General features: G+C 38.3%; 2 pseudogenes; both read right to left on the bottom strand.

Moving 5' to 3' along the window:
* Nucleotides 1–333: 333 nt before the first annotated feature.
* LOC103006304 (cullin-4B-like) lies at nucleotides 334–1,722 on the bottom strand (annotated as a pseudogene).
* Nucleotides 1,723–5,714: 3,992 nt separating this feature from the next.
* The window catches only part of LOC103006024 (putative selection and upkeep of intraepithelial T-cells protein 1 homolog), a 43,208-nt pseudogene continuing 26,892 nt past the window's right edge, over nucleotides 5,715–22,030 (bottom strand).

Genomic DNA, 22,030 nt, shown 5'->3' on the forward strand with positions numbered 1-22,030 from the left:
CTAAGTAAGGAAGAAAGACAGAATTGTCTCTGTTAAGAGACAACTAGCAACTTGTATGGCAAGGAGTAATTAATATATTTTAGATATTGAGCCTTTTGAGCTCTAGTTGTTGTAAATGTCTTCTTTATCAGGGCTTATCATTTTACTTTCTTTATAACGTCTTTAGATATAAACACTATTAAATTTAATGGAGTTGAATTTAACATTTGCCATTGACATTTTATTCATAGGAATAAAAGGAATTTGTTCATATTTCAATTTCATGAAAAGTTTGCTGTCATAAAATGGTCTAACATTTGCATAGCTTTGGCTTTCACAAAGGATTAATCTTTGTTAATCTGATCCATTCGGGACACATTTGTGTGTGGTGTGAAGTGGAGATTCTAAGGCTCTGCTGAAGAGCTGATAAAGGTGAGATAAATCTTGAATTCGGTCTTCATCAAGGAGTTTATTTAAATCTTTCTGAAGAATCGCTGTTAAGTGTTCACCTAGAAGTTGTTTTTCCACAGTAGCAATTAATAACTTTTGGGTGGTCTGATCTAAGTAAGTAATAAGTCTGTCTGCTTCTTCTTCTAGACGTTTGTTAACATGATGAAGATATTCAGGAACCTCTCTTTCCTGCATTAATTTTTGGCCTTCAGCTGCATAGAGTTGGTTAGTTTCTTCCACAAATGGTTGTTCAAAAGAATCCTGATAAATTTGCAAATCAGAGAGCATGCTTAAAAGGCTTCGGGGTAAACTTCCATCAATTGCTTCACTATTCCTTTCCCAAATGGAGGGTAGCATTGAATTTTGAAGAACGTTAAGTCCTGCCCAGAAACAAAAAAATGTTCCTGATCATGATCATTTGTCTGCAATGGTTTTGCCAACATCCATCTATCTTCTTTAGATAAAGAACACTATCCAATGAATCCTCTCTGAACTGATGAATTTGTGCTTTGATGTGATCTTCACAAATCTGTCTCAGCTGTTTGTACAAGTTTGCAGAAATCTTGTAAGAACAGAGATTTTCCACAGCCTGATAGAGTTCTTCTTAATTGCTCTTAATTGAAGTACTATTCTGGATTAGCTTCCACTGCTTTTTTCAGTTTCTGCCATGTTTCATCTGTGTAGCTTTCTGGTAATTTAGGCTTATCTTTAAAGTTCTTGATCACTAACTTCTTAGCAGAGCCAGGCTTACTGTTAGCAAAGCTAGAGACGGTGGCAGAAGCTTTGGCTAGGCCGTTTGCGTGATGCACCGAAGCCACAGAAGAGATTCATATACTCTTATTTTTAAGTTGCTGCTGCTGAGATGTTGCAGCAGTTGGTGAAGATGAGGAGGAGGAGGAGGAGGATTCCTCAGCCATCTTAGCATCAAACCCTACAAATTCCAGGGTGTCTTCAAAACGCAGCTTCTTCTGTATCGGTACGTGGCTGGGAGCAGCCACTGAAACCCCCAGGCAGGAGAAGGACGAGGTTGAAGGGGATGCCGAATCCCTGGGTTGTAAAGGAGTGGAAAAGGAGGGAGAGGTGGAATCAAAGTCTTCTCTCTCGTTACTACTGTTACTGCCGCTACTGCTGCTGCTGCTGTTTAACTTTCTCTTCTCGGCAGAGGTGAGTGGTGGTGCTGGTATTACACCAGGGCGGAGCGGTGCTGGTATTACCATCAGTGGCAGATCTGACCGCCTGAACAGCAGCAGCAGCAGCTGAGGGATTGGGGGAAGAAAAACCTGTTGGAAACATGAAAATAGTGGGGTCAACAGGCAGACGAGCATCAAAAACCTACGTTTATATGCCTGCGTGCATGTAGGAGAGAAGGTGGCAATGCTAGAGGGGGAAGGGAAGAAAGAGAGGAGAAACAGAGGACGAGAAGGAAAGTGAAGGGGGCACCCCCTCACTTCACAACGGGGGGAATGGGAGGGTTTGGGAAGGAGGATAGGCTGACACCAGGAGTGAGCAGAACAAGGGGGGAGAGCGAATGAGGAGACAGACAGATAAACGGCCGTGCTGTCCCCCTCCCCTGCTTTTCCGTCTCTCTCCCCCCTTTCTGCAGGAGCAAGTCAGTAAGTCTGTGAGGCTACAGCTCCTCCTCCTTTTCTCCCTCTTGGCTTGTATGTTTAGGCTTCTTGTATTGTTCCAGTTTAGTTATTACCAATAATGTTATCAGGAAATTTATTGTATATGTCTTTTGTGCATTTGTGCATACATTTCTATTGATTATGTTCCTAAAGTAGAATTGCTGGATCATAGGCTATGTTTATTTTCAACTCTAGTAGAAGATGCTAAATACTTTCAAATATCATCCTACCACTGTACTCTCACCAGCCATGAACATGAGAAATGCCCTATACACTGCATTACACCACATTACACCACATCCTCATCCAAACTTGGTATTGCCAGCCTTTTTTATGGTACCCATTCTAGTGAGTGTGATATTGCATTGTGGTTTTAATATGCATTTTCCTGATTCATAATGAGGGTCTCTACCTTTTCTTATCTTTACTGCTATTTGGGTATTTTCTATGCTGAGATTGTTCAGGTCCTTTAACTATTTTTCTTTCAGCATATCTACCTTAAAAATAATTTTTATAATTAAAATTTTGATATGAGCCCTTAATCAGTTGACGTTTTGCAAATATCTACCCCTACTCTTTGACACTGCTTTCATCTATCACACTCTTTCCAATTCCACTAATTTTTTAAATGGATATATTAAATCACTGCAAGAGACACCTTACCTGTAACTTTTCTATCCTTTAATACATTCTTTTATATTCTTGTATTGTAAAACACACATCTCAGAACAGATTTACACAGCTTATATTTTGCATTTACACACTCCGTTTTCCAGCAGGTAAAATCTAGCATTTTATTTATTGACATATTTGAGATTCTTCATGAACCAGATGTTGCTTAATTATTGAGTATATGAAACCAAATACATGTTCCTAATTCCAGCATGCTAATATGTATCTCCATACTTAAACAGTGTTGTTGTATTTTTTTTTTCTCTGTTTAGGATCCCTAGAAAAAAGAGCCCGTGTCCAAATTATTACTAAATGTTTATTGGAGGAGGGTGGCAATTTAGGCAGCAAGAGTGAGGGGGGAAATTAGGAAATAAAGCAAGAAAGGACAGGCATTTATCTTCTTACTTCTTCTAATTTCTTGTATCTGACTGATCCAACTTTATCTGGCAGGCAGTTAACACACCATTCTGTCTGATTTTTTTTTTTTTAAACATCTTTATTGAAGTATAATTGCTTCACAATGGTGTGTTAGTTTCTGCTTTATAACAAAGTGAATCAGCTACACATATACACACGTTCCCATATCTCCTCCCTCCCGCATCTCCCTCCCTCCCACCCTCCCCTGTCTGATATTTTTTACACACCGTTCTACCTGATTTTTTTTTTACGCAGGCCCTCTGGGCAGCTGCTGGGGGATCTAGATCCCACCTCCCTGATGTGGCATTTCCTTTGAATGTGGAAGTAGTGGGTGGAGCCAGAAGGTCCATGGATCCAGGCAGGTCAGACCCTGCCAATAACAGTGGGATTATGAATGTTTTGCTAAAGCTGGCTTGTCGCCCAGAGGAGAGGGCACACAAGTGTTCCCATTAAGAAATGAGGTAACCTCAGTGGCAGTAGCCAGGTCTCTGAACTGAGCAAGTGGCTTAAACCAAGATGCAGATGAGGCCAAGTGAGTGTGGGATATGCATATCTGGGTTCTGTACACCTTTTATGCCCTTGTCTACCACAGATGCCCTTCACAGTAGTAATCTAATGAAGACAATGAGCCACAGTAAAGGCACAGGAAGGAAAGAGGAAAAGATATAATCTCAGTGGGTCCGACACCTGTGGTTTGACTAAATCATTTAGTTGCACATCAAAGGGAATCCTCTCAAAAGACAGGATTTCAAAATTCTCTGTTTTTTTTTCTGAGTTACCATGATTCTTGCTGCCTGATCCCACAATTGCTATTTCATTTTCCAGGTGTGATGGAGCCAGCATTTTCTTACGTATCTCGATACTCAGTGGTCATTCTCCTCTTACAGGTGATAGTAATCACCTCAGGTAGGGATATCTACTTATTTTTCATAGTGTGTCACATCTATAAAGAAAAATAGTGAAGGTAAATGACAGTGAAGAAACTGAGGAGGCTTCTTCACTGCTGTTCCTCAGAGTCTACCCTTTCTGTTCTAGTTCTGAGGATAGAAATTAGTGTTAAAACAACCTATGATTATAAAATGTGATTTCAGTTTCTGTGTCTTTCTGAGCCCCAACTCCGTGCTGCAATGTTGTGCCAAGGAGAAGAGACAGATACCTGGCTAACATCTACTCTCAGGAGACTCAAATTCTCACTGGCAAGTCATAATGATTAGATCCCTTATATTTAAGAACAAACCACGATCATTTATGTGATGATATGAATTATAAGTTTGGTAGGACCTCAGATAAATGAGAAGTTGGTGTGAGCTGGAGCTGTCCACAGATTTTTCTTAGAGCAATAGGCCTTAAGTCTGATAATTTGGATACCTTACAGTGAAAAGGATAAACACTCTTGACAGAGACAGGAATGAATTTGGCATAATCAAAAGGAGGAAAAACTAAGATTATGGGAGGAGCTTGTGATAGTTACCTATAGCTTCATAGCAAATTATCCCCCAAATTAGTGATCTAAAGCAACCATTTTATTATATCTCACATCTGGTTGGGCAGGAATTCTGGCCAGTGCTCGGCTGCGTGACTCTTTTGTTCCACATGACATAGACTGAGGTCTCTTGGTATATTCAGCTAGTGGGTGGAGCGTTCCAAAGGGCTCAAGGTGGCTTCATTCACATGTCTAGCACTTTGGTGGAGTAGGCTGGAAGGCTGGGATCCCCTGGGATTGTCAACTGACATGTTAACCCATGGCCTTTCTGTCATGATGGTCTCAGGGTTGTCAGACTTTGTATGTGGCTGCTGACAGCTTCCAGAAAGAATGGTACAAAAAACAAACAAACAAACAAACAAACAAAAAAAAACAAATGAGACCAGCTCATTTCTTAAGACAGACCCAGAAACTATTGCAGGTTGTCTTCTGCCATATGCTATTGAGCAAAGCAATATCAGAACACACAGTTTTAAGAGGAGGGGATATAGGCACTTTCTCTTCATGGATGGAGCATCAAAATATTTGTGGCCATTTTTAACTCACCAAAAACTGAAACTGTAAAAAGCAGCTGGTGTATTTGATAAGTAAAGGCTGTTGTTCAGCAATAGCGGTCCACATCCCACCTCTCAATATTGGGGACTATCCACATTCCTTTATGAAATATTTACGGAGTGCCTACCACGTTCAGGCAATGCTTTATGCACTGGGGATAATAAAGAGATTTTTTAAAAAAGATAGAGACTCTGTTGTTGTGTGGCTTACATATTAGTTGGTTATGAGAGAAAATAAAGACAGGAATTAAAAATATCAGTTAATGATATGTGCTACTGAAGGTATGATTAGGGGAAATGTTAAGTGGACGGTGATAAAATTTTTCTCTAAGGAGTTGACATTTAAGCTGGGACCTGAGAGGTAAGAAGGAGGCAGCGATGGGAGGGTCTGAGAGAAGAGCGCTGCTGTCAGAGCGAAGATATCTCTGAGAACAAAGTTCTGAAGTCAGAAAGGACTTGGCATCAAGAATGAGGAAGAAGACCAATGTGTCCAGAGCAGAGGGACCTAGGTGAAGCATTCTCCTGTGGCCTTCAGAATAAATCCGGTCTCCGACTTCTTCCGCAGAGCAGTTCACTGTGAGCGGCTCCAGGAGCCACCAGGTGGTCCTGGCGGGCGGAAGTGCTGAGCTCAGCTGCCAGCTGTCCCGGCCACAGTGTGCTTTCACGAGCACTATTCCCATCTGGTTTACCTGTACAAGGATGGGGAAGAACTCTCTGGAAAAATCACTCACAGCTATATGAATCGCACAGTGCTCCTGAAGGACACCCTGGGAGAGGGCAAAGTGACCCTCAGGATCCACAAGCAGTGTTCTTGGTGGGGGGCAGTACCACTCTTTCTTTAAAGACGGTGACACCTATGAGGAGGCCATCATGTTTCTGAGGGTAGCAGGTAAGGACAGAAAAGACTCATCTCCACATTTCCTTGGTAATGCTACCCTGGACCACTTCCTGATATAGTTTGCATATTTATATATGTGCATAATATACATATACATACACATGTAGGGACTTCCCTTGTGGTCCAGTGGCTAAGACTCCATGCTCCCAATGCACAGGGCCCGGGTTCGATCCCTGGTCAGGGAAATAGATCCTACACGCTGCAACTAAGAGTTCACATGCCGCAACTAAGAGAGCTTGCATACCACAACTAAGACTTGGTGGAGCCAAATAAATAAATAAATAAATATTTAAAAAGATACACATGTACATACATACAGATATAAAAGTATTATGTACGTCAATATATAAATATTTATATATCCATATCATTTTTAAATGCTAATATGGTATATACTTTGCCTTGCAACTTGCTTTTTTTTTTTAACATAATTGTATAAACAGAAAGAAACTTCATATCAGTGTATGATTTTATTCCTATTCCTTCTATGGTTGCAAAGTTTTCCATTGTTAGGATGATTCAGAATTATTTTACACATATTCTACTTTTTTTTTTTTTCAGGTCATCACCATTTTATTTTATTATTTATTTTTTAACATCTTTATTGGAGTATAATTGCTTTACAATGGTGTGTTAGTTTCTGCTTTATAACAAAGTGAATCAGCTATACATATACATATGTCCCCATATCCCCTCCCTCTTGCGTCTCCCTCCCACCCTCCGTATCCCACCCCTCTAGGTGGTCATAAAGCAAAGAGCTGATCTCCTTGTGCTATGCGGTTGCTTCCCACTGGCTATTAATTTTATATTAGTATAAAAATATATAGTGTATATAGTGTATATAGTGTGTATAGTGTATATAGTGTGTATATATGTCCATGTCACTCTCTCACTTTGTCCCAGCTTACCCTTCCCCCTTCCCGTGTCCTCAAGGCCATTCTCTAGTAGGTCTGCATCTTTATTCCCATCCTGCCTCTAGGTTCTTCAGAACTTTTTTTTTTTTTTTTAGATTCCATATATATCTGTCAGCATACGGTATTTGTTTTTCTCTTTCTGACTTACTTCACTCTGTATGACAGACTCTAGGTCCATCCACCTCACTACAAATAACTCAATTTCATTTCTTTTTATGGCTGAGTAATATTCCATTGTATATATGTGCCACATCTTCTTTATCCATTTATCTGTCGATGGACACTTAGGTTGCTTTCATGACCTGGCTATTAGAAATATAGCTGGAATGAACATTGTGGTACATGACTCTTTTTGAATTATGGTTTCTCAGGGTATATGCCCAGTAGTGGGATTGCTGGGTCGTATGGTAGTTCTATTCTTAGTTTTTTAAGGAACCTCCATACTGTTCTCCATAGTGCTGTATCAATTTACATTCCCACCAACAGTGCAAGAGGGTTCCCTTTTCTCCACACCCTCTCCAGCATTTATTGTTTCTAGATTTTTTGATGATGGCCATTCTGACTAGTGTGAGATGATATCTCATTGTAGTTTTGATTTGCATTACTCTAATGATTAGTGATGTTGAGCATTCTTTCATGTGTTTGTTGGCAATCTGTATACCTTCTTTGGAGAAATGTCAATTTTTTTTTGGATTGGGTTGTTTGTTTTTTTGATATTGAGCTGCATGAGCTGCTTGTAAATTTTGGAAATTAATCATTTGTCAGTTGCTTCATTTACAAATATTTTCTCCCATTCTGAGGTTGTCTTTTCATCTTGTTTATGGTTTCCTTTGCTATGCAAAAGCTTTTAAGTTTCATTAGGTTCCATTTGTTTATTTTTGTTTTTATTTCCATTTCTCTAGGAGGTGGGTCAAAAAGGATCTTGCTGTGATTTATGTCATAGAGTGTTCTGCCTATGTTTTCCTCTAAGAGTTTTATAGTGTCTGGCGTAACATTTAGGTCTTTAATCCATTTTGAGTTTATTTTTGTGTATGGTGTTAGGGAGTGTTCTAATTTCTTTCTTTTATATGTAGCTGTCCAGTTTTCCAAGCACCACTTATTGAAGAGGCTGTCTTTTCTCCATTGTATATTCTTGCCTCCTTTATCAAAGATAAGGTGACCATATGTGCGTGGGTTTATCTCTGGGCTTTCTATCCTGTTCCATTGATCTACATTTCTGTTTTTGTGCCAGTATCATACTGTCTTGATTACTGTAGCCTTGTAGTATAGTCTGAAGTCAGGGAGCCTGATTCCGCCATCTCCGTTTTTCTTTCTCAAGATTGCTTTGGCTATTCGGGGACTTTTGTGTTTCCATACAAATTGTGAAATTTTTTGTTCTAGTTCTGTGAAAAATGGCATTGGTAGTTTGATAGGGATTGCACTGAATCTGTAGATTGCTTTGGCAAGTATAGTCACTTTCACAATGTTGATACTTCCAATCCAAGAACATGGTATATCTCTCCATCTGTTTGTACATCTTTAATTTCTTTCATCAGTGTCTTATAGTTTTCTTCATCAAGGTCTTTTGTCTCCTTAAGTAGGTTTATTCCTAGGTATTTTATTCTTTTTGTTGTAATGGTAAATGGGAGTGTTTCCTTAATTTCTCTTTTAGATTTTTCATCATTACTGTATAGGAATGCAAGACATTTCTGTGCATTAGTTTTGTATCCTGCTACTTTACCAAATTCATTGATTAGCTCTAGTAGTTTTCTGGTAGCATCTTTAGGATTCTCTATGTATAATATCATGTCATCTGCAAACAGTGACAGCTTTACTTCTTCTTTTCCGATTTGGATTCCTTTTATTTCTTTTTCTTCTCTGATTGCTGTGACTAAAACTTCCAAAACTATGTTGAATAATAGTGGTGAGAGTGGACAACCTTGTCTTGTTCCTGATCTTAGAGGAAATGGTTTCACTTTTTCACCATTGAGAATGATGTTGGCTATGGGTTTGTCATATATGGCCTTTATTATGTTGACATAAGTTCCCTCTATGCCTACTTTCTGGAGGATTCTTATCATAAATGGGTGTTGAATTTTGTCAAAAGCTTTCTGTGCATCTATTGAGATGATCATATGGTTTTTCTCCTTCAATTTGTTAATATGGTGTATCACAATGATTGATATGCATATATTGAAGAATCCTTGCATTCCTGGGATAAACCCCACTTGATCATGGTGTATGATCCTTTTAATGTGCTATTGGATTCTGTTTGCTAGTATTTTGTTGAGGATTTTTGCATCTATGTTCATCAGTGATATTGGCCTGTAGTTTTCGTTCTTTGTGACATCTTTGTCTGGTTTTGGTATCAGGGTAATGGTGGCCTCGTAGAATGAGTTTGGGTGTGTTCTGCCCTCTGCTATATTTTGGAAGAGTTTAAGAAGGATAGGTGTTAGCTCTTCTCTAAATGTTTGATAGAATTCACCTGTGAAGCCATCTGGTCCTTGGCTTTTGTTTGTTGGAAGACTTTTAATCACAGTTTCAATTTCAGTGCTTGTGATTGGTCTGTTTATATTTTCTATTTCTTCCTGGTTCAGTCTTGGAAGGTTGTGCTTTTCTAAGAACTTGTCCATTTCTCCAGGTTGTCCATTTTATTGGCATAGAGTTGCTAGTAGTAATCTGTCTTGATCCTGTGTATTTCTGCAGTATCATTTGTTGCTTCTCCATTTTCATTTCTAATTCTATAGCTTTGAGTCTTCTCCCTTTTTTTCTTCGTGAGTCTGGCTAATGGTTTATTAATTTTGTTTATCTTCTCAAAGAACCAGCTTTTAGTTTTATTGGTCTTTGCTATTGTTTCCTTCATTTCTTTTTCATTTCTTTCTGCTCTGATCTTTATGATTTCTTTCATTCTGTTAACTTCTGCGTTTTTTTGTTCTTCTTTCTCTAATTGCTTTAGGCATAAGGTTAAGTTGTTTATTTGAGATGTTTCTTGTTTCTTGAGGTAGGATTGTATTGCTATAAACTTCCCACTTATAACTGCTTTTGCTGCATCCGATAGGTGTTGGGTGGTCGTGTTTTCATTGTCATTTGTTTCTAGGTATTTTTTGGTTTCCTCTTTGATTTCTTCAGTGATCTCTCGGTCATTTAGTAGTGTAGTGTTTAGCCTCCATGTGTTTGTATTTTTTACAGACTTTTTCCTGTAATTGATATCTAGTCTCATAGCGTTGTGGTTGGAAAAGATACTTGATATGATTTCAATTTTCTTAAATCTACCAAGGCTTGATTTTTGATCCAAGATATGATCTATCTTGGAGAATGTTCCGTGAGCACTTGAGAAGAAAGTGTATTCTGTTGTTTTTGTTTGGAATGTCCTATAAATATCAATTAAGTCCATTCTTGTTTATTGTATCATTTAAAGCTTGTGTTTCCTTATTTATTTTCATTTTGGATGATCTGTCCATTGGTGAAAGTGGGGTGTTAAACTCGCCTACTATGATTGTGTTAATGTTGATTTCCCCTTTTACGGGTGTTAGCATTTGCCTTATGTATTGAGGTTCTCCTATGTTGGGTGCATAAATATTTACAATTGTCATATCTTCTTCTTGTATTGATCCCTTGATCATTATGTAGTGTCCTTCTTTGTCTCTTGTAATAGTCTTTATTTTAAAGTCTGTTTTGTCTGATATGAGAATTGCTACTCCAGCTTTCTTTTGATTTCCATTTGCATGGATTGTCTTTTTCCATCCCCTCACTTTCAGTCTGTATGTGTCCCTAGGTCTGAAGTGGGTCTCTTGTAGACAGCATATATATGGGTTTTGTTTTTGTATCCATTAAGCCAGTCTATGTCTTTTGGTTGGAGCATTTAATCCATTTACATTTAAGGTAATTATTGATATGCATGTTCCTATTTTCATTTTCTTAATTGTTTTGGGTTTGTTATTGTAGGTCTTTTCCTTCTCTTGTGTTTCCATCCTAGAGAAGTTCCTTTAGCATTTGTTGTAAAGCTGGTTTGGTGGTGCTGAATTTTCTTAGCTTTTGCTAGTCTGTAAAGGTTTTAATTTCTCCATCAAATCTGAATGAGAGCCTTGCTGGATAGAGTAATCTTCATTGTAAGTTTTTTCCCTTTCATCACTTTAAATATGTCCTGTCACTTCCTTCTGGCTTGCAGAGTTTCTGCTGAAAGATCAGCTGTTAACCTCATGGGGATTCCCTTGTGTGTTATTTGTTGTTTTTCCCTTGTTGCTTTTAATATTCTTTCTTTCTATTTAATTTTTGATAGTTTGATTAATATGTGTCTTGGCGTGTTTCTCCTTGGAGTTATCCTGTATGGGACTCTCTGCGCTTCCTGGACTTGATTAACTATTTCCTTTCCCATATTAGGGAAGTTTTCAACTATAATCTCTTCAAATATTTTCTCAGTCCCTGTCTTTTTCTCTTCTTCTTCTGGGACCCCTACAAGTTGAATGTTGGTGCATTTAATGTTGTCCCAGAGGTCTCTGAGAGTGTCCTCAATTCTTTTCATTCTTTTTTCTTTATTCTGCTCTGCAGTCGTTTTTTCCACTATTTTATCTTCCAGGTCACTTACCCGTTCTTCTACCTCAGTCATTCTGCTATTGATCCCTTCTAGAGTATTTTTAATTTCATTTGTTGTGTTTTTCATCATTGTTTGTTTGCTCTTTAGTTCTTCTAGGTCCTTGTTAAACGTTTCTTGTATTTTCTCCATTCTGTTTCCAAGATTTTGGATTCTCTTTACTATCATTATTCTGAATTATTTTTCAGGTAGACTGCTTATTTCCTCTTCATTTGTTTGGTCTGGTGGGTTTTTACCTTGCTCCTTCATCTGCTGTGTGTTTCTCTGTCTTCTCATTTTGCTTCACTTACTGTGTTTGGAGTCTCCTGTTCACTGGCTGCAGATTCGTAGTTCCCATTGTTTTTGGTGTCTGCCCCATGTGGCTAAGGTTGGTTTAGTGGGCTGTGTAGACTTCCTGGTGGAGGGGACTACTGCCTGTGTTCTGGTGGATAAGGATGGATCTTGTCTTTCTGGTGGACAGGACCGCATCTGGTGGTGTGTTTCGGCGTGTCTGTGACCTTGATATGATTTTAGGCAGCCTCTCTGCTAATGGGTGGGGTTTTGTTCCTGTCTTGCTAGTTGTTTGGCTTAGGGTGTCCAGCACTGTAGCTTGCTGGTCATTGGTTGGTTCTGGGTCTTAGCGTTGAGATGGAGATCTCTGGGAGAACTTTCATCATTTGATATTACGTGGAGCCGGGAGGTCTCTGGTGGACCAATGTCCTGAATTCGGCTCTCCCACCTCAGTGGTGAAGGCCTGACACCCAGCCGGAGCACCAAGACCCTGTCAGCCACATGGCTCAGAAGAAAATGGAGAGAAAAAGAAAGAAGGAAAGAAAAAAATAATAAAATAAAATAAAATAATTAAAATAAAAAATAATTATTAAAAATAAAAAAATTAAAAAGTAATAATAAAAAGAAAAAAAAAATAAAGAAAAAAGAAGAGAGCAACCAAACCAAAAAACAAATCCACCAATGATAACAAGCACTAAAAATATACTTAAAAAACAAAAAGCAAAAAATGGGCAGGCAGAACCTTATGACAAATGGTAAAAGCAAAGCTATACAGACAAAATCACACAAAGAAGCATAAAAATACACACTCAGAAAAAGAGAAAAAGGAAAAAAATTGTATATCGTTGCTCCCAAAGTCCACCTCCTCAATTTGGGATGATTCATTGTCTATTCAGGTATTCCACAGATGCAGGGTACATCAACTTGATTGTGGAGATTTAATCCGCTGCTCCTGAGGCTGCTGGGAGAGATTTCTCTTTCTCTTCTTTGTTTGCCCAGCTCCTGGGGTTCAGCTTTGGGTTTGGTCCCGCCTCTGTGCGTAAGTCACCTGAGGACGTTTGCTCCCCACCCGGACAGGATGGGGTTACATAGCAGCTGATTATGGGTCTCTGGCTCACTCAGAACTGGGAGAGGGAGGCGTAGGGAATGAGGAGTGAGCCTGCGGCAGCAGAGGCCGGTGTGATGTTGCACCAGCCTGAGGCACGCAGTGTGTTCCCCCGGGGAAGTTGTCCCTGGATCACGGGACCCTGGCAGTGGTGGGCTGCACAGGATCCCAGGAGGGGAGGTGTGGAGAGTGACCTGTGCTTGCACACAGGCTTCTTGGTGGCTGCAACAGCAGCCTTAGCATCTCATGCCCGTCTCTGGTGTCCACGCTGACAGCCGCGGGTCATGCCCGTCTCTGGAGCTCATTTAGGCGGTGCTCTGAATCCCCTCTCCTCCCACACCCCTAAACAATGGTCTCTTGCCTCTTTGCCAGCTCCAGACTTTTTCCTGGACCCCCTCCTGGCTAGCTGTGGTGCACTAGCCCCCTTCAGGCTGTGTTCACGCAGCCAACCCCAGTCCTCTCCCTGGGATCTGACCCCCGAAACCCGAGCCTCAGCTCCCAGCCCCCACCCGCCCCACAGGTGAGCAGAGAAGCCTCTCGGGCTGGTGAGTGCTGGTCGGCACTGATCCTCCGTGCGGGAATCTCTCTGCTTTGCCCTCTGCAGCCCTGTTGCTGTGCTCTCCTCCGTGGCTCCGAAGCTTCCCCCCCGCCAGCCCCCACCCCGCCCTGTCTCCGATATTGAAGGGGTTTCCTAGTGTGTGGAAACTATCCCTCCTTCACAGCTCCCTCCCAGAAGTGCAGGTCCCATCCCTATTCTTTTGTCTCTGTTTTTTCTTTTTTCTTTTGCCCTACCCAGGTACATGGGGAGTTTCTTGCCTTTTGGGAAATCTGAGGTCTTCTGCCAGCATTCAGTAGGAGTTCTGTAAGAGTTGTTCCACATGTAGATGTATTTCTGATGTATTTGTGGGGAGGAAGGTGATCTCCACGTCTTACCCCTCTGTCATCTTGAAGGTCCTCCTATGCATGAGTCTTTGATAAAAGACATCTGTGCTAATCCTTGATATAGTCACGATGCTCTGACGTGTGTTAATCCTCCCAATATTGTCTTGAGACATTAGGCTGTCTCCCTCCCCTCGCAGCTGCTTGTAGGAACAACTGGCCCCAAGGATGTGCAATGGAGTGGCTCTGGGCTGCTGCAGCCTTGGCCCTCGGCAGCATCTCATACCTTCCTAAACTAGTCTCTGTTGATGGGCACTTGGGACCAAACCCAATTATTTTTTAAAATTTATTTCATTGAACTATAATGGATTTACAATGTTGTGTTAGTTTCTGCTGTACAGCAAAGTGGTTGAATTATACATATATATATTCTTTTCATATTCTTTTCCATTATAAAACCCAATTATTGATGTTACCTATAGGTTGGCTCCAAGCCATGATTCATAAGCATTTTTGGATTAGAGATCTTCTTTGAGAAATTAATGAAAAAATTAAAATACAAAATTTTACTTATTTTATTTCCTACTCAGTTTCAAGACTATTGAAACCTACCATTTAACCCTCTTGACTATGTATTTAGATGTCATTTAGAAGTGAGATTATACTATATCATATGCCTTATTATGATAGTATCTGAGAATTTAGCAATACCTTTCATTATTTTGCAGTCACCGGGAAGTATTTACATAAGACAATGACTATCAAAGTAAGCAAAAGAATCACTTTATTATTTAAAAGGCTTTTTCAAATTTATTACACATTTCTGAATACCCACAAAGCACATTACATCTCTTTGTAGCTCCAATTATAAACTCAAGTTTCAAATCTTAACAAAGATGAACACAAAGGACAGCTCTATGAGGTCAATTAGAAAGTAGTAAGAATATGTAAGAGTGTACAAAATGGAATTCTGTTTCCAGCCATATGGGAGGTCTGAATACCCTAAACAACCCTCAGACTACAATAAATATGATACAATACCTATCTATCTATCTATCTATCTATCTATCTATCTTATCTATCTATCTATCATCTATCTATCATCTATTTGTCTATCATCTATCTGTCATGTATCTACACACCATTGTTTTTAAGTTATTTTTGAGCTATTGAGAAGCATTGCTAAAGGAAATTTTTCAAACAAGGTAAATAATACCAGAAAGAGATGTGGACATTGGGAATTAAGGAAGAATAAGAGAAATGGTAAATATCTGGGTAAATCTGTTAGAATGTTCTTCTCCTCTTGAGTTCTTGAAAAGCCATTGACTATTTTTCTCCACGTTGTCCTACTAATTGGCTCTGGATACAGTTGAGGTACAGTCACAGGAAGTGTATAGCAAATTGTATGTCTTAGTCCATTCAGGCTGCTATAACAAAATGCCACAAATCTGGTAGCTTCTAAACAACAGAAATTTATTTCTCACAATTCTGGAGGCTGAAATGTTCAAGATCAAGGTGCCAGGATGGTCACATTCTGGTGAGGGCCCTCTTCCTGGTTCATAGCTGGCACCTCCCCACTGTGTCCTAACATGGAAGAACGGATTCAGGGAGCTTTGCATGATCTCCTTTATAATAGCACTAATCCCATTCATGAGGGTTCCAACCTCATGACCTCCGAAAGTCTGCTAATACCATCATATCTGGTGTTAGGATTTTGATATGTAAATTTTGGGAGGGACACAAAAATTTAGACCATAGCAGTGGAGGTAAGTAAAAAAAAAAAAACCTTTAAAACATGTGTGATGGTGGAAAGCAAAAATCAATATTGTCTGATTGGATTTTAATGTATCTAGATATAGATGTAATATATAAGACAACTACAACATAAATAGGGACAGTAGAGGGACCTAACTGTAGTGGTAAAATTGGGATTCTAAGTAGGTTGTAGAAAGTCGAATATGTATATTTTAATACCTAGAGCAACCACTGAAACCAAACAAATGGACAAAAACTATACAAAATGATAAATTTCAAAGCACAAAAGATAAATTAAAGTGTAATAATAAAAAGTTCAAAGTACTCCAAAAATTCAGGAAAATGGAAACAGAAATAAGAAGTAGGGAAAATATAGAAAATAAATAATAAAACTGTAAACTTAAATCCAAACATATCAATAATTACATTGAATGTAAATTATCTAATTTGTCAATTTTTTCTTTACATGCTTGAAGCCATATTAGGTATATGCACATTTAAAATTGATAAATGTTACCGATGAAAGATAACAATCATCATTACAGTGTAGCTAATAATGCTTTCTTACCTTAGTAGCTATTTTGTCAAATGTAGTATGGCTACACCAGTAGTCTTTTGCTTTGTATTTGCATTGTATCTCTTTTTCTAACCTTCAATCTTATAAAATCTTTTATATTTAAACTTGTCTGTGTGCTTATGCTTTTATGTTCCTTTTGTAAAAGTCATATAATTAAATTTTAATTTGTAAATCTATTTTGACAATAATTGTCATTTAAATGGATCATTTATCTCTTTTGCTTAATGATGTTTCAAATCTCTAACAATTTTTGTGCTTATTTGACCTTCCTCTTTTACATACATGTTTCCATTCTTACATTCACTTTTATTTTATTGTGTATTTTTAGTAATTCCATTTTTATTTTTATAATTTCAATCATTCTATCTGTTATCACTTATAATTGGCATATAATTTATACAGTATTTCTATTATTTAAGTTATTCCCTTAGAAATTATAACAGGTACACTTAACTTACCAAGCTTAAAGTGAATTAATACCTTAAACACTCCCAGATTATAAAACAACCTTGGAATAATTTAATAACGTTTAGCCCCATTCAGTTACATACTGTGGTTATTGGGGATTTTAATTCTAGGTATAGTTAAGCCTCATAAGAGGTTATTATAATCATGCTTTATATAACATTGTTCATTTATATTTATCCATATATTTACAGCTTTTTTTTTTTTAAATCTTTATTCTTTCTTGCAGTTCAGACTTTTCTTTCCGTCTGGCAACCTTTACCTCAACTTTATTTCAATGGCTACAGAATTTTAGGTTGGAAGTTATTTACTTTCAGTGCACTGAATATACTATTTCACTCTTTTGGCTTCCACTGCTGCTGTTCTATTGAGAAATCTGCTGTCAGTTTGATTGCGACTCTTGAATGTGAACTGTTCTATTCTCCGGCTGATTAAAGAGATTTTATTTGCCTTTGTGTGTGTGTGTGTGTGTGTGTGTGTGTGTGTGTGTGTGTTTGTGTGTGTGTGCATTCCTCAGTGTGGAATTCTTTTAATTTTTCATAATAGGGATTTGTAGGGCTCCCTGATTTTCTAAGTTAGTGTTTTTTACCGGGTCTCAAAAATTATCAACTACCATTGTTTCAAATACTTCCCTTTCTCCATTCTTTAACTCTTCTTCTTTTACAACTTTAGATAACTATCAGTCAGAAATTTCTACTCCATGGTATATGGCTCTTTCCTTCTCTTCTTTATTTGCCACGTTTTCTCTTCATGTTCATGTCTTCCCATTTATACCCAGCTTATTAATTACCTCCTGAAATATGACTACTTTGTTGTGAAACCCATCCTTCGAATTCTCTATTTTAGGTATTATGTTTCAGTACTATCTGTTCTATTTACTACTTTTCACATGTACCATTGCTCAGGTTACTTTTTATCATTTTCTGTCCTGCATATATTTCTTAGCTTGTCTCTTTCAATTTTTGAAATATAATATGTATAAGTGTTTTATAATATTATGTCTTATAATTGAAATATCTAAAATTGTTTTGGATCTGTTTCTGATTTCTGCTGAACGTTGTCTTTGTAGCTCTAATTTATTTAACAGATATTTAATAAGGGCCTACTATGTGCCAGGCATATTTCTAAATACTGGGGATTCAACAAAAAACAAAAAGTTAAAAGACCCTGACCTTCTAGAGATTACATTTTAGTGACAACATTTGGCATTAATGAAATGAAAACTACCATCTCTAACTTCTCTATTGGCCCTTTCAGGGTCTTATGAATATGACAGACTTTTAAAGATTTGAATTGAATGATCATGGCTCATTCTTTATCACTATTTGTCCATTTGTTACTTAAATAGATTGACTTCGAGCTCTTTCAACATTGTGATGATATCTAGTGCATATTGCATATTCAAATTTTGCCTTCTACCACTGAGCTGCAATTACAAATAATTTTGTTTTATCAAACTGCTCAGTGGCCCATTGTATTATCTCTATGACATTTCTGGAACTCTTTGCTTCTACAGCTCCTAGCCAAGAGTATAAAAGCAAATAAGAGTCTGTCTTCGGTTACCTGTGGATAAGTGAGTAGAGATGGTGCCTCACAGTTTGCATTCATGGCTCAGCCCAAATTGCATGCACCCTCTGGCTCATCCAAACTACCAAGTCTTATCTTGTCATAAAGCCTGGAGTTGCCGTCACAAAATAGGCTCAGAAAAGACAAGTAAATGAGGGCTAGAAGACAGATTTTCCTTTGTCAATGCTCCCTCTTCTCCTTGTTTAGGGGGCTCTACACATCTGTTTCCCTTATTTGTGCATCTTTTTCAGTCTCCGTTTAATTTTGTTTAAAAAAATATTGTTTTTTTAATCTTCTCTTTTTTCCAGTCTCTGTTTCCAATGACCTGGTCCCATTGTATCATACTTGGATGTGTGATATACGTGTAATCCTGACTGTACTGATGATATTTTTTGCCATACTCATTTCTCATCTACTGCAAACCCTGAAGGGTAAGGGAGGCAGCAAGGGTAGGAGCTCTGAGGATGTTGTTTCCTATAACCTCACCTGAATCCCCTGAGTGTTAAGCCTACACGCTTAAAACTTCTGTTACAGGATTAAATAAGCTCTAGAAGAAAATGGTAGCATGGGTTATTCGCATGTTTTCTTCTACATCAGCAGGAAGAACAAGGGCATTTTAGGGTTTACCTCATGTCTTGCTAAGTGCTCATTCCACTAAATTCCAAAATCCCCCTTAACCGATAAAAGAACACATAATTGTGACAATAGGAGTTTTAACATTTACATTAAAGACTCAGCATCAGCAGAGAAAGACCTCAGCCCAGCCACACCTAGCTGCTGACCAATTAATTGTTGAAAGTTTTCTTTCCACAGGGAAGGTCCTCTTTGATATCTCCATGTAACTCTTCCTTCACCTAAAACTTATGACACAGTAATGAAGACACATGTCGAGGGTGGGGTAGCATATGATCCAAATCATGAACAATTCCCATGTGAGTCACATGTAAGCAAAAAGAAAGAGCAGATGCAATAACATAAGAGCCAGAGCAACAAAAGCAGATTCATTTCATACCCTTCTGAATGCCATAGCTCCAAACCCTAATTAATCACTCAACCACTGTACTTCTCTGGGACTAATAAATAAGTGTAGTTCCTTTAAGAAATTGGGGGTTACATAGTGAGGAAGAATGGAGACCACATTAAGCTTCATACTCTGCCCTTTCAAGCCCATGAATAAAACTTCAAAAAAAAAAATCCCACTTACTGAAACTTTTGTCATTTTGCTTGAAGTTCGACATTTAATTCTAGAGGCTTTTTCCTCCATGTGGGCCATAGATACCTAAACTTTAGTCTTTTTTATAATCATTTCTTCCAGTTCTAGATACTGGAAATAGAAAAGAGGTAGAGATATTTGGGCAGGGTTACAGAATCTGAATCTTCACTTCTTGTTATTTACTATCCACTGATTATACCAACAATATTCCCAAGGGAAGTAATAAACAGAGGAATGGCTAGGAAAATTAGCACTCCAGCAAGTGGAGATTGGGCCTCCTGCTATTTAAATTTGAGTTAAGCCTCATACCATGAACTAAAATGGCACCAAATGGTTTAGACCCATAAGTTCAACAAAGAACTGCCCTGTTGACTTTACTACTACAGTTGTGAAGGAAGGCTAGTACAACAGGGCACAGCAGTCAGGAAGAAAATTAGGACAAGGGTAAGAAAGACAGGACAAAAGTGTGTTTGCCCCAGTGGAGTCTTTTGTTAAGGCTCTGCTTCCTGCCAGAGATGAAAATGAAGGCCCACATACAGGGAGAGGTAGCATATCATCCAAATAGTAAACAATGTCCATGTAAGAATAGCATGCCAACAAAAAGAAAGAGCAAAAGAAACAGCATAAGAGCCAGAAACGGGCTGTGCTCACTCTAACATAAGTTCATTTTGTCCCTTTCTTGCCACTGTTCTAGGTTTTTCCCTTCTGTCAAAAGAGGATCAGGTAGATTCCAAATTGGTCCTAATTTGGTGGTGTCCAAAATATCTACCAGTGCCCTAAGCTTGTGAATCAGGAATGCCCCTTTTCTGAGAGGGGCCAAAGTGTGTGTCTTGTCCTGACTTGTTTCTATCTAAGTCAAGCAATTGCAGAGGTATCAGGCTTCCTTTACCTGGACTGCAATTGCCAAAGGAATGGGTCATAGCTATGATATTTGAGTTAATGTTCTACTTCCAAACCATATCACTTAACTTCTTCCCTGACAAATATATTCCAAATATCCCAATACGGAATTAGAACTGTACGTGTCTTGGGAGAGACTCTACTCTCTTTTCAAAACTGTACTCTCCAAGTTTATAGTAGACAGCTCTCAAATTTTGTAGCTTGCATGATACTTAAACCGTTATCTTTGCTTGTCTTTATGTATCTCTCCATCATTCAAGGCTTCTTGAATGACACTTGTAATTTACATGAAAATGATTGTTTGTACTTGTTTACACTCTAGTACTTAACTGTACAAAACATTACAGTCAAAGGGGTTCTTTTCTTTCTCCAATTTTGTTCTATCTAGAAAATGTAGATTTTCACCTTGATCTTCATTGTCCTATGGAGGTCAGTGAGTACCAGCATGGCCTCTGATGTACACTTCTCCCCCATATCTAACTTTAATTAGGCTTGAATCTATACACCTTTAGTAATGCTCACTGCTTCCCTAACAGGTTTTCTACAGGGATGGACATTCAACTCCTCATCTGAAACATAGGACACTTGAAGACAGTAGAACCAGTAAAATAAAACTTTGAGGAAAAAGCATTTTGGACTAAGAGCCTGCACTTTTGTGCAAGCCCAAATAATTTCCAATGTACGAGAGCAAATTAAAATTTTCTTAGATGTTCAGAGAGTTCTAAAATATATTACCTATGTATCTTCTTTGCAAATTTACATGAGAAATTACCTGAGCCAAATGTAATTGTACCATAGTTAAGATCTCAAGCCGGGAGAATATCTCATATGTAGGAAAAATGGTAAGTTAAGAAACAAATAACTGTATCATAAAATATAAATATTTCCCTGAAATGATCCAAATGTACCATAATCAGAAATATAAATGGACTAAAATCTCTGATTTTCAAACTGAGACTCAAATTGGATGAAATTACAGAATAGAAGATGGTTGGTTTTCAGGACATATGCTATGATGGTTAATTTTATGTGTCAACTTGACTGGGCTATGGGATGCCCAGATAACTGATAAAACATTATTTCTGGGTGTGTCTGTGAGCATGTTGCCAAAGGGTTTAGAATTTGAACTAGTAGACCGAGTTAAGCAGATGGCTCTCTCCAATATGGGCAGGAATCATCCAATCTGTTGAACCATCCAATCCAATAAAACAAAAAGGTGGAGGAAGGGCAAATTCTGTCTTTCTTGAACTGAGATGTCCATATTCTCCTGCCCTCAGACATCAGAGATCCTGGTTCTCAGGCCTTCATACTCCAGGACTTAACACCAATAACCCTCAGTTCTTAGGCTATTAGCTTTAGATTGGGAGTTACACTTTCAGCTTCCCTGGTTCTCAGACATTTGGATTTGGACTGAATTATACCACCAGCTTTCCAGGTTCTCCAGCTTGCAGATGGCAGACTGTGGTACTTTGTGGTCTCTGTAACCACATGAGCTAATTCCTATTAACATATGTCCTGTTACATCTGGAGAATCCTGACTAGAGTGTATGCTTAAAACTTAATGATGAAGTCAGTTTCAGTGCAAAGGGATGAAAAAATAAATACCTGAAAAATAATGCTGCATACTGATATTAATACTAGTAATTACACAGAAAATATAATTGCTACACATTAGTAATAGGTGCCAGTGTTTTAAATTTTAGCCATTCTGGTTGGCATGTGGTGCTATCTCACT

Source organism: Balaenoptera acutorostrata, chromosome 1 (assembly GCF_949987535.1).
Source record: "Balaenoptera acutorostrata chromosome 1, mBalAcu1.1, whole genome shotgun sequence".
Lineage (NCBI taxonomy): Eukaryota > Metazoa > Chordata > Mammalia > Artiodactyla > Balaenopteridae > Balaenoptera > Balaenoptera acutorostrata.